The sequence below is a fragment of the Octopus bimaculoides genome, chromosome 15 (genome assembly GCF_001194135.2).
Source record: "Octopus bimaculoides isolate UCB-OBI-ISO-001 chromosome 15, ASM119413v2, whole genome shotgun sequence".
Lineage (NCBI taxonomy): Eukaryota > Metazoa > Mollusca > Cephalopoda > Octopoda > Octopodidae > Octopus > Octopus bimaculoides.
The window spans coordinates 32,903,050-32,913,507 of NC_068995.1; the positions used below are offsets into that span (position 1 = coordinate 32,903,050).

General features: G+C 36.1%; 1 protein-coding gene across 3 annotated transcripts in view; it reads left to right on the forward strand.

Annotated features, from left to right (window-relative positions):
• Positions 1-10,458, forward strand: part of LOC106880612 (uncharacterized) — a 92,110-nt gene that overhangs the window by 42,474 nt on the left and 39,178 nt on the right. The window lies entirely within an intron of this gene.

The window sequence follows — 10,458 nt, forward strand, 5'->3', positions numbered from 1 at the left end:
CACTCATGCAAGTACATGTATACACACATCACACTACACACAGAGTTGTTTATCTTTTTAGTCTTGTGGATGTCTCTTGGTGTGGGAGTGGTGAAACATTGCTCCTACCTTTGCTTACTTTCTCCCCAACTCCATTTCATTATTATTACAACATCTGTCTTACTGCTGTTATTTGGCCGTTTCAGTTTACATTTAATTTATAATAAACTTCTGATCTGAGTTTAGCTACATTTAAGAAAGGATCTTATGGTATAGATTTTGCTCAAATGAAAATGAAGGCAACTATTTTATCATAAATAGTTTAAAGTTGGGTGGAATCAATACTAAAATTCTATACAATTTTTATTTTCAAAAGGAAATGAATAAATTCATTGCAGTCTTGAGATGTTATAAAATCCCTATCACTCTCTATCAGACATGCGTAGCCAGGATTGTATTCTCAGAATTTGTGTGTGCGCACGTGTAGGGCATCTGTTTGTGCATGCATGAATAAATCTATCTTTAAAATAAACAAGAATGCATGCCTGTTTGTTTTACATTTGGATAAAATTTTGGTAAAGGCAAAAGATAAGTTGCTATCATATTGATGTGGTAGTAGGTAGGCATGTTTCTGAATATCAAGTAAAAACTTGCAAAGTTTATGCAGGCACTGGTATGGCTGTGTGGTAAGAAGCTTGCTTCCCAACTACATGGTTCTGGGTTCTGTCCCACTATATGGCATCTTGGGCAAGTGTCTTCTACTATAACTTCAGGCCAACCAAAGCCTTAGGAGTAGATTTGGTAGGTAGATGGAAACTGAAAGAAGCCCATCATATGTGCGTGTGTATGAGCGTGTGCGTGTCTTTGTTTGTTCCCCACCACTGTTTAACAACTGCTGTTTGTTTACATCCTTATAACTTAGCGGTTTGGCAAAACAAAAGATCTATAGAACAAGTACCAGGCTTAAAAGAATACAAATAAGCACTGAAGTTAATTCATTCCACTAATATTTCTTTAAGGCAGTGCCCCAGCATGGCCACAGTGCAATGACTGAAACAAGTGAAAGAAGATTCATTCATCCATCTATCCATCACTGGTACATGTGAAAAATTTCTCTCAACGATCTTGTCCATTAGTTTATAACTATTTACCAGAGTGAGACCACTGACATCTAATTACAGCAGGGGAAGGTTGGATTGTACAATACAATTAAACATGTGTCTTGTTTGTTTATAGTACATGAAATTGGATATATTGGATTAAGAAAAGATACTAGAGGCAGTGGTGTGATAGTTTTGTCAGAGTTTGGACTCAGCACCTTTACAGTTGTTAGTTTTCTCCCTTTGTTTTCTGATTTCAAATCTCACCAGAGTCAACTTTGAGTTCTCTTTTTCCAGGACCTATAAAGTAACTGAACATATAGTGTAGTCAATTTAATCTATTATAAGCTTTCCTTATAAATTTCAAGGTACATTAAAATTGATGTTCCACCAGCTTTTTCACAGAGTTGGGAAAACCCTGCAGTTTGTCATAAGCTCCTAAATACAAGCTGTTTTGGGTTTGGTTAGCTTTGGGGCTGAGTGACTTTAATTTTAATTTTTTTACACATTTGCTTATTTTGACATAATATATATAGGATTTAGTCTTTGAAATGACTTATTCTAATGGCTCTGATACTTTTTTCTATGACAGCTCTTTAATCTGTTAAAATGTTACAGTATCTTCATCTGACCTAAACATTTTCAATTATTGAAAACAGTTATTAAAATTTCAAGCTGAGGATTTTTTTTTACCATCACCATCATCATCTTAATGTCCACTTTTCCATGCTAGCATGGGTCAGAAGGCATTTATTGAGACAGATTTTCTTTCTGTTGCCAATCTGCACCTGTTTCCAAGCAAGATAAATAATCTTTAGCTTTCAAATTTGGCGGAAGTCTGCTTTAAGCACACCATATAATCCCTCATAATTTATTTATTTTTGGAAATTTTCATTTTTTTTTTTGAATTTGTATCATACACATGGGAAATCACATGACTATGAAAAAATTTTTTTCTAATTTTATGAAATTAAAAAATTACTTCCTTTTTTTATTCACAGTTTAAAAATACACACAATTCAAACTTTTGGCTTAAATCCCAGTAATAGATCATTGAATATGTTTATGGGGAGAAAGATATTGAAAACTTCAATACGTCAGACTGACGAACAAACAGGGAAGGTATGAGGATGTTGTGAGATGTGCTAAAAATAACAGCCCTTAAATCATGCATCAATTTTTTTTTTGTTTTGTTTTTGCATAATCAAGAATTCCCATTGTAGAACACAAATTTGCCAAAATTTTCTGAAAATTCTAAAAAAAATTTTTTTAAATTACGAGGGGTTATATGGTGTGCTTAAAGCAGAATTTTACCACTGATTTTACAGTCTACCAGATCTGATTTCATGGGATTAACGTAATTAGACAGGCTTTCAAAAGTTTCATGTTCATATCCATGCTGTACACATAGGTGAAAAATGTAACTCATCGTATATTTTTGTGTTCACCTCAACTTTAGAGAGATTCCAGTAGATATCATTTATAGCACTTCTTAAGTTTCTCATGATTAAGTATTGTGGTATGAAAGAGTTGTTGACTTCTGTTTAATATTGGTATATAAAGAGAAGTAAATGTGTAATTATTGAGGGACAATAGGTGAATGTGGGCATAAGTTCAATCCTAATGTCAGCCAAGTTATATACTCTACTAGCTGACGTACCTGGTAATTCCTGGAAAAGTGGGGCTTATCTCCTGGTCCCGTTCTCATAATTGTTTTGCTAATCCAATAGGAACACTACAAAGTATGTAGCCCTTAAAACAGTTTTTGTGCATTTACAGAGAATACCGAACCGTCTTACATAGGATTTTGTTTTTAGGAAATCCCAATAATTATGAATACCAAAATCGTGAAGTCAGTTATGTAATAACCTGCAAATTAGTTACCCGATAGTAACAATTCAAATAAAGTAGCCCTGGAAAGGGCTTTAATGCATTCCCAGAGTACATAGAACTTAGGAGGAAATACCAATAAGGTATGTATACCAAAATCATGAAGCATGTCACGTAATTACAGGCAAATCGGATATGAGATAATAGCAATTCAATGTCAGTAACTCTGAAAAGTTCTTCATGTAGTGCCTGTCAATTGGCTGAAATGACATGAAAGGCATCGTCATTCATGGTATATTCATGAATAAGTCACTAACCGAAATAAGTAGATCTTTTGTTGAGGAAAATACTACTTACTTGTTTAAGGGTTGTTCTGGGTAAAGTGCGAAAATAACCCTAACATCATACGAACAGGAACTGCTATAAAACCATTTATATAGAGTTAACCAAAATGTCCATTTGGTTTTTTAAGCAAAAATAAGACAAGTTTTAAACATAAAGTGATGTATTCAATCAATGATATAAGTACCATTTCATTCCAGTCTCTGCTGCCATGCTGTAGGCAGATCAATTATTCCCTTCTCAAAAAGAATTTCCTGTCTTTACTGGTGAAAAACTCTCCCTGGTGAATTTTTACATCCTTTTCAGAATTGAAAATTTGTCCATTCACTGAACTTTGAAGACACCAAAACAGGTGGAAACATAAAGGCAGATGGTCAGGTGAATATGGAGGGTGCAGCAGAACTTCTGAACCAAGTTCCAGTAACTTCTGCCATGCCTGCAAAGAAGTGTGTGGTCTGGCATTATTGTGATGAAAGATAATGTCCTTACAGTCAGAAAGTGCTGGACACTTCTGGTGGATCACTGCATTTAATTTGTCCAGCTGGACACAGTACATATCCAAATTGATGGTCCTGTCCATGGGAAGGAGCTCATACAAGACAACACCCTTCCAATCCTACCAAATTGAAAGCATAATCTTCTTTGGGTGAAGTTCTGCTTTGGAGGTTGTTAGTGGTGGTTTGCCACTTTTCTCTCATGATTATTTGTGCTTCACATCATTGTAGACAACCCATTTTTCATCCCTTGTCATCATTCTCTTCAAAAAAGGATCATTTCCATCACGTTCCTGCAACAAATTGCAGATGGAAATCCATTATGCAAGTTTAGCCTCATTCAATTGATGCAGATGGGTTTCAACATTCTGTTTGGATATTTGGAGAATATCTGTGATCATCTTGATCGTAGAACAGGAGTTGGTATTGACTAGCACCTTCATTTTGTTGCTGTTGGCTGGCCAGTGCATGGTGCATCTTGAACCAAAAGGTTTCACAGTCGAAATCTTGAAAATCACTTTTGGCAAGAACATTCCATAACAGCAGCCTCTCTACAGAACATATATCTTCCTGCAGGTTTCCACCACTTTCTTGTCATTGTTAAAAATTAAAAAAAAAAAATGCAGTGTTGAAAATGTTTGTTTTGCCCATTTTTAGGGTGATCCCATGCACACAAAATACATGCCTCATTGCAAGTTTGTGTTGAACTATATTGAATTGCCATGTATCTAACAAGTGTGCATGCACAAGGAAGACTAAAGTTAGCTACTTATTAGAGTGTCTGTACTTCAGTGTCTACAAAAACTGGAACAAACTTCTTGGCCAACCCAACAGATGAATTTAAACATTTTCATACATTCTTATGTGTCTGTGTCTCTATGTTATAGAATGTAATAGAATAGATATGTTTATTTAAAGTTTTTCACATCATGTAAATTTGAATGCATTTGAAATTAGGTGGAACTCTTAAGTCAAACAAATGTGGTCACACCTATCATATATCTTAGAAGAAGAAATTTAGAAATCAGTTTTAATTTAAATACCACTCCTACCATTAACCAATTATTCATATAAAAGGGGATTATAAATCTGTTCTCAGCTAGGTTGGCTAACAACATCCATGTTACTTGCATCAACATCACATATTTAAAGAGGTTAATTATGTAAGAGGCAGTATCAAAAAGTTCCTGGACTAATTATGTTTAATAAAAAATGACTTATTTAACCTAAGTTCTAACATCATCCCCTTTGAAATAGTCACCTTGTGCAGCAATACACTGATCCCAGCATTCCTACCACTTTTGGAATCCAGTCTGGAAGTTGTTTTCCATAAGTGAGTTGAGGACCTTTTGTGATTCACTCTAGATCTTGACAATGGTGTTAAAATGGTGCTCTTTGAGCTGCATTTTCATCTTGGGAAAGAGACAAAAGTTTGCAGGTGCTAAATCTGGCGAACAGGGTGGGTGTGGAAGTGATACCATGTTCTTTTTGGCAAGAAACTCATGAGTGAGGAAAGCTTGGTGACAGGGTGCATTGTTATGACAATTTTTCACGCTCCACAGAGCCAGCTGATTTCACTAAATGTCCTCCCTCAAACGTTTCAAAATGTCACAGTAGAATTATTGATTAATAGTTTGGGTCTGGGAGACAAATTCTCGATGCACTATACCACAGATTTTGAAAAAACGAGCATGCTTTTGATTAAGCTGCTGCTCTGTCATGCCTTTTGAAGTGCCTGTGCCACATGAAACATGTGTATGACCTATTGCCTTGTCGCTGTAAGCTTGCTGAAAGCATTCTCAATGTCTGTGTAGCAGACTTCCCAAGTTTAATGCAAAATTTCACATTGGCTCTTTGTTCCAGCATGCTGTCCATGATGAAAATCACATAGACTACAGCATACATGTGATCAGGAAAACACAAATTTCAGCACAATGCCTGATGAAGGTCAATTCTAGTTCTCACTGCACATGCAACCATGTACTGCTATCTGTTGGCACACTACAGCACTAGTTTGGAAACTTTTTGAAACAACCTTGTATTCCACACTATCCATCATTTAACATAATTATCATGTATTATCCTTTTTATATCCACTTTTCCATGCTGATATTGGATGAGACTTGTTGAGACTCCCTTCTTGGTGTCAAACTTTATTTCAAACTGCCAAGCGGCTAGATTTTTTTGACGAGGAATATAAATCAGTATCACCACTGCCAAGATTAATGGGGCCACCCATCTCTCCCCATACATGCACACACACACACACACACACACACACACATGCACCCATACATACACATGCACACAGATACATTTATACATACAAATGGGTGGCTTCCACACCATTTCCATCTACTGAATTTCATTCATAAGGTATTGGTCCACCTGAAGCTAGAATAGAAGACCCCTAAGGTATTTTGTAATGGGACCAAATCCTATACCAAATGGTTGCAAAGTGAACTTTGTAACCACACAGCCCTATTTATCCCATATTTGATTTCTGTTATGATTGTTTTAGGTTATAGCTGAAATTAGCTCAGAGCTCCTGATTTATATTTAAATACATATTTATTGTGTTCTATGCTGTAATTTATATTGTGGCGTAGTAGCAAACCCACAGTGTGTCAGCTGTGTCATACAGGTTTGTTTTACAGTTGTGCAAATTCTATTTATGTACTCATCATTCTTACAAGCTCTTGGCAGTAGCCCAGGTTATGTTAAAGCATGTCTATCTTACACACTATTTAGACAGTGGTTTTTGATCATGATACACTACATAGATATTGGTTTTTGAGGTGACATACATTATTTTAATTCTAACTGCTGAGAAGATTAACCTTCTAACTGAGAAGATTAACCTTTAATCCAGTCATATTCGGTCCAAATATTCTAACCCGTTTTATGTTAAAACTAACCAGATCTAACCTCTCATACCTGTCCTACACTGTCATTCTAAAAATATACACTGACACCACTGAAATCTTGAAGCTACAAAATAATGCATGATTAATTCAAAACAATGTGAAAAAATAAGCAATACATTTGACGAAGAAATCTGAATGCTAAAAGTTTAGAAGAGAGAGTTCATGTCTCTTTGAGCTTCCATTACTTGTGGGCAGAAATTATTCTCAGACAGGGAACCAGGTACTGGTGTTAAATCAGCCAATGGGTTAGATCTACCACATATGAACAGGAAAGTTCTATTTGATGGGTTCCATGCTATTTCCATGTACCAAATTTCACTCACAAGTTAACCCAACTCTGTAGCAGACGTTTTGAGGGGTTATACAGTGAGATCCAGCTTCAAACCACACAACTGTGAAGTAAGCTTCTTAGCAACCTTTAAAAGTTATCAGTTATTTTCCTTTTTATACTATCATTTAAACATGTTCCAAATTTCAGTACCTATGATAGGCTACTGGTCTTGGTTGTAATTGAGTTTGAACTCGTGACCAGATTCATAGATAGTTTCCTACATTAACCTTAATAGCAACTGATTATTAAATTTCTTTCTATAATCAGACTTTTTTTTTTGTGCTGATGTCAGTTAGATGTTTCTGTAAAATCAAGTGTTGATATGAGTTATTATAGGAATATATTTTGGTATGAACTGTCGGGAATATTTTGTACACATGGATTAACCAACAAGGGTCAATACATTCATGTAGGCCTTTCAGCCACAAGCTGGGTGTCATATTAGTTTCTCAAGTAAACAAGATAGTTTTGCATGTGGTCACAATATTGTACCTCTATTAAGATGTTTATGTTAACTATTATCATACATGCCAGTAGTAGGTGTAGTAGTAGCAACAGCAGCAGTGAATACTGGTATTCGTTTAACAAAAATTCAATAAAATCAAGAAGATGAAACCAATAATTAAATGAAATGTTATTTTTGTTGCTGTCATCGGTATTGTGATGGAAGGTCGCAACACTGATAACTGTGAAGCCCTTCCTTTTACTGCAGGAAGTCAACAAGGTTATTTAGTGCATGTCTAACATGCTCTGAGGGCATTTTTTGACATGACAGCTATTGGTGTAATTCAGTGGGAAGGGCTGTGTTAAACACCCTCTGTCTCTCTGTTCTTTGTGATGATGGTGGCAGCAGCAGCAGCAGTAATGCTTGCTGTGGTTGCACTGACATGAATCAGTGCAAGATACAGCAAGGTCAAGTCAACTGCGAAGAATAATAAATCTACTCACTGTTTAATGGTAGGATTTAGACTGATGCACTTGTTGTGTAGCCCCCTTTGACCCCTGTTACCGAGTGTATTTTTTTATTTTGATTTTTCTTGTCATCTTAGAGTATCAACACCGCCATTACTGTTATTACTATTATCACCACTATCTCATAGCTTTTCTGATTGGGTTGTGTTTGCTACATTCACTAGAAATTACGTAATATCTGCAAGGCCAGTTTCTTTTGTTTTACATGACCTGCAGTATTGCATGAAACCCAGATCAGGCCTGTCTCTTTCACTAGTTATCTTCAAAGTCAAGAATCTCACATGGCACTCATATAGCTGCTACTGTACTCCAGCACCAACACATTTTTGATTTAAAAACAATTGTCAAGATAAGGCTCTCAACAATTCTATTAAATCACAACTCTCCTTTTATCATATCACTCTTTTAAGACAACCTTCAACAACACTTAATATTTGATATCTTAGTGCAAAGGCAGGTTCATGTGGTTAGAAAGTTTGCTTCAGAATCATGAAGTTTCAAGGCTGATCCCATTTTCATGGCATTTTGGGCAAGTATCTTCTACCTTAGCTGCAAGTTGTCCCAAACCTGTGAATGAAATTGAAGAAACAAAACCTAGGGAAGCCCATCAGAGAGACTAATTTAACCCTTTAACATTCAGATTTCTTTGTCAAATGTAATGCTTATTTATTCATATTGTTTTGAATTAATCATTCTCTTGCAGCTTCAAGATTTCAATGGTGTGTTTGTATACTTTTAGAATGACATTTTAGGGTAGGTCTGAGAGGTTGGATCTAGCCAGTTTAGCATAAAACACGTGAAATATTAAGGCCAGTTATGACTGATTTAAATGCTTAAAGGGTTAAAAGGCTATCTTTCTGGCATGCTTTTCTGCATTAAAGGTACCATGTATGTGGAATACTCTATAACTTACTAATATGATGAGTAGGTACACATGTAGCAACTACACATGTAGTGGAAGCCCAATGGCCCAGTGGTTAGGGCAGTGAGCTCGTGGTCATAGGATCGCGGTTTCAATTCCCAGACTGGGCGTTGTGAGTGTTTATTGAGCAAAAACACCTAAAGTTCCACGAGGCTCTGGCAGAGGGTTATGGTGAACCCTGCTGTACTCTTCCACCACAACTTTCTCTCACTCTTTCCCCCTGTTTCTGTTGTACCTGTATTTCAAAGAGCCAGCCTTGTTACACTCTGTGTCACACTGAATCTCTCCAAGAACTACATTAAGGGTACACGTGTCTGTGGAGTGCTCAGTCACTTGCATGCTAATTTCATGAGCAGGCTGTTCCGTTGATCGGATCAACTGGTACCCTCTTTGTCGTAACTAACAGAGTGCCACAATACATGTAGTAAGGGCACTCTATCACTAATACAATGAGAAGGGATGGTAGTTTGCTAAACAACTGAAGTGACACATTGTCAAAACTATTTAGCTTGTGTGATTGATTCAGAATATATTGTCCAACTTAACTCTTTTTCTATTCTTATGTCATTGTCTCTAATAATTGTCAGCTTTCGAATTTGAGCCATCAAACCTTATGCAGGGAACTTGTTATGAGCAAATATCAACTCTGGTTCTTTTAATTATTGAGCTCATCCCAGTTAGCTCTGTTTGGACAGACATATGATACAGAAGTAGCTAATTGAGAGCCATCAGTATATGACATGTTTCATTATGGTTTTGTTACTGCAGTATATGAATATATTATGTACTAAATTTCACCCACAACCCTCCTACCTTCTTTTAAAATGTACAAAAACACCACAGTATTAAATTCTTTTAATAACATGGCAAATAAATAGGAAGGGCAATCATAGCTTGAATAGCAGCTAAAGCAATAGTCTAACTCATTGTTGGCTTTGGTGAATCTAAAGATATATCATTTTAATATGTAAAAAAAACAAAAAAAAAACAAATGTTTGGCTAAGAAAGCAGTTATTTGCTGAAAATGCAAATAATTTGGCTATACGGCAAAATATTGTAATGAATAAAACATTTTCACAAAAGAAAACACAAAAAAATGGGCAATTATTACTAAAATAGAACTGCCATGAGAGAATCTTGTACATAATACAAGAAAAAGTAAAACTTATTTTTACGAATGAGAAGATATAAAAAGAAATTTATAGTTGTTTCTTGTTTTGCAGGTTTGTTAGATTTTAGAAATAGTTTGCTTGTCCTTATCCTCTGTTTATACATTGGTATCACCTGTAAATAATAGTGGAGAATCACTAAATCATCATCATCATCATCATCATCGTTTAACGTCCGCTTTCCATGCTAGCATGGGTTGGACGATTTGACTGAGGACTGGTGAAACCGGATGGCAACACCAGGCTCCAGTCTGATTTGGCAGAGTTTCTACAGCTGGATGCCCTTCCTAACGCCAACCACTCAGAGAGTGTAGTGGGTGCTTTTACGTGTCACCCGCACGAAAACGGCCACGCTCGAAATGGTGTCTTTTATGTGCCACCCGCACAAGCCA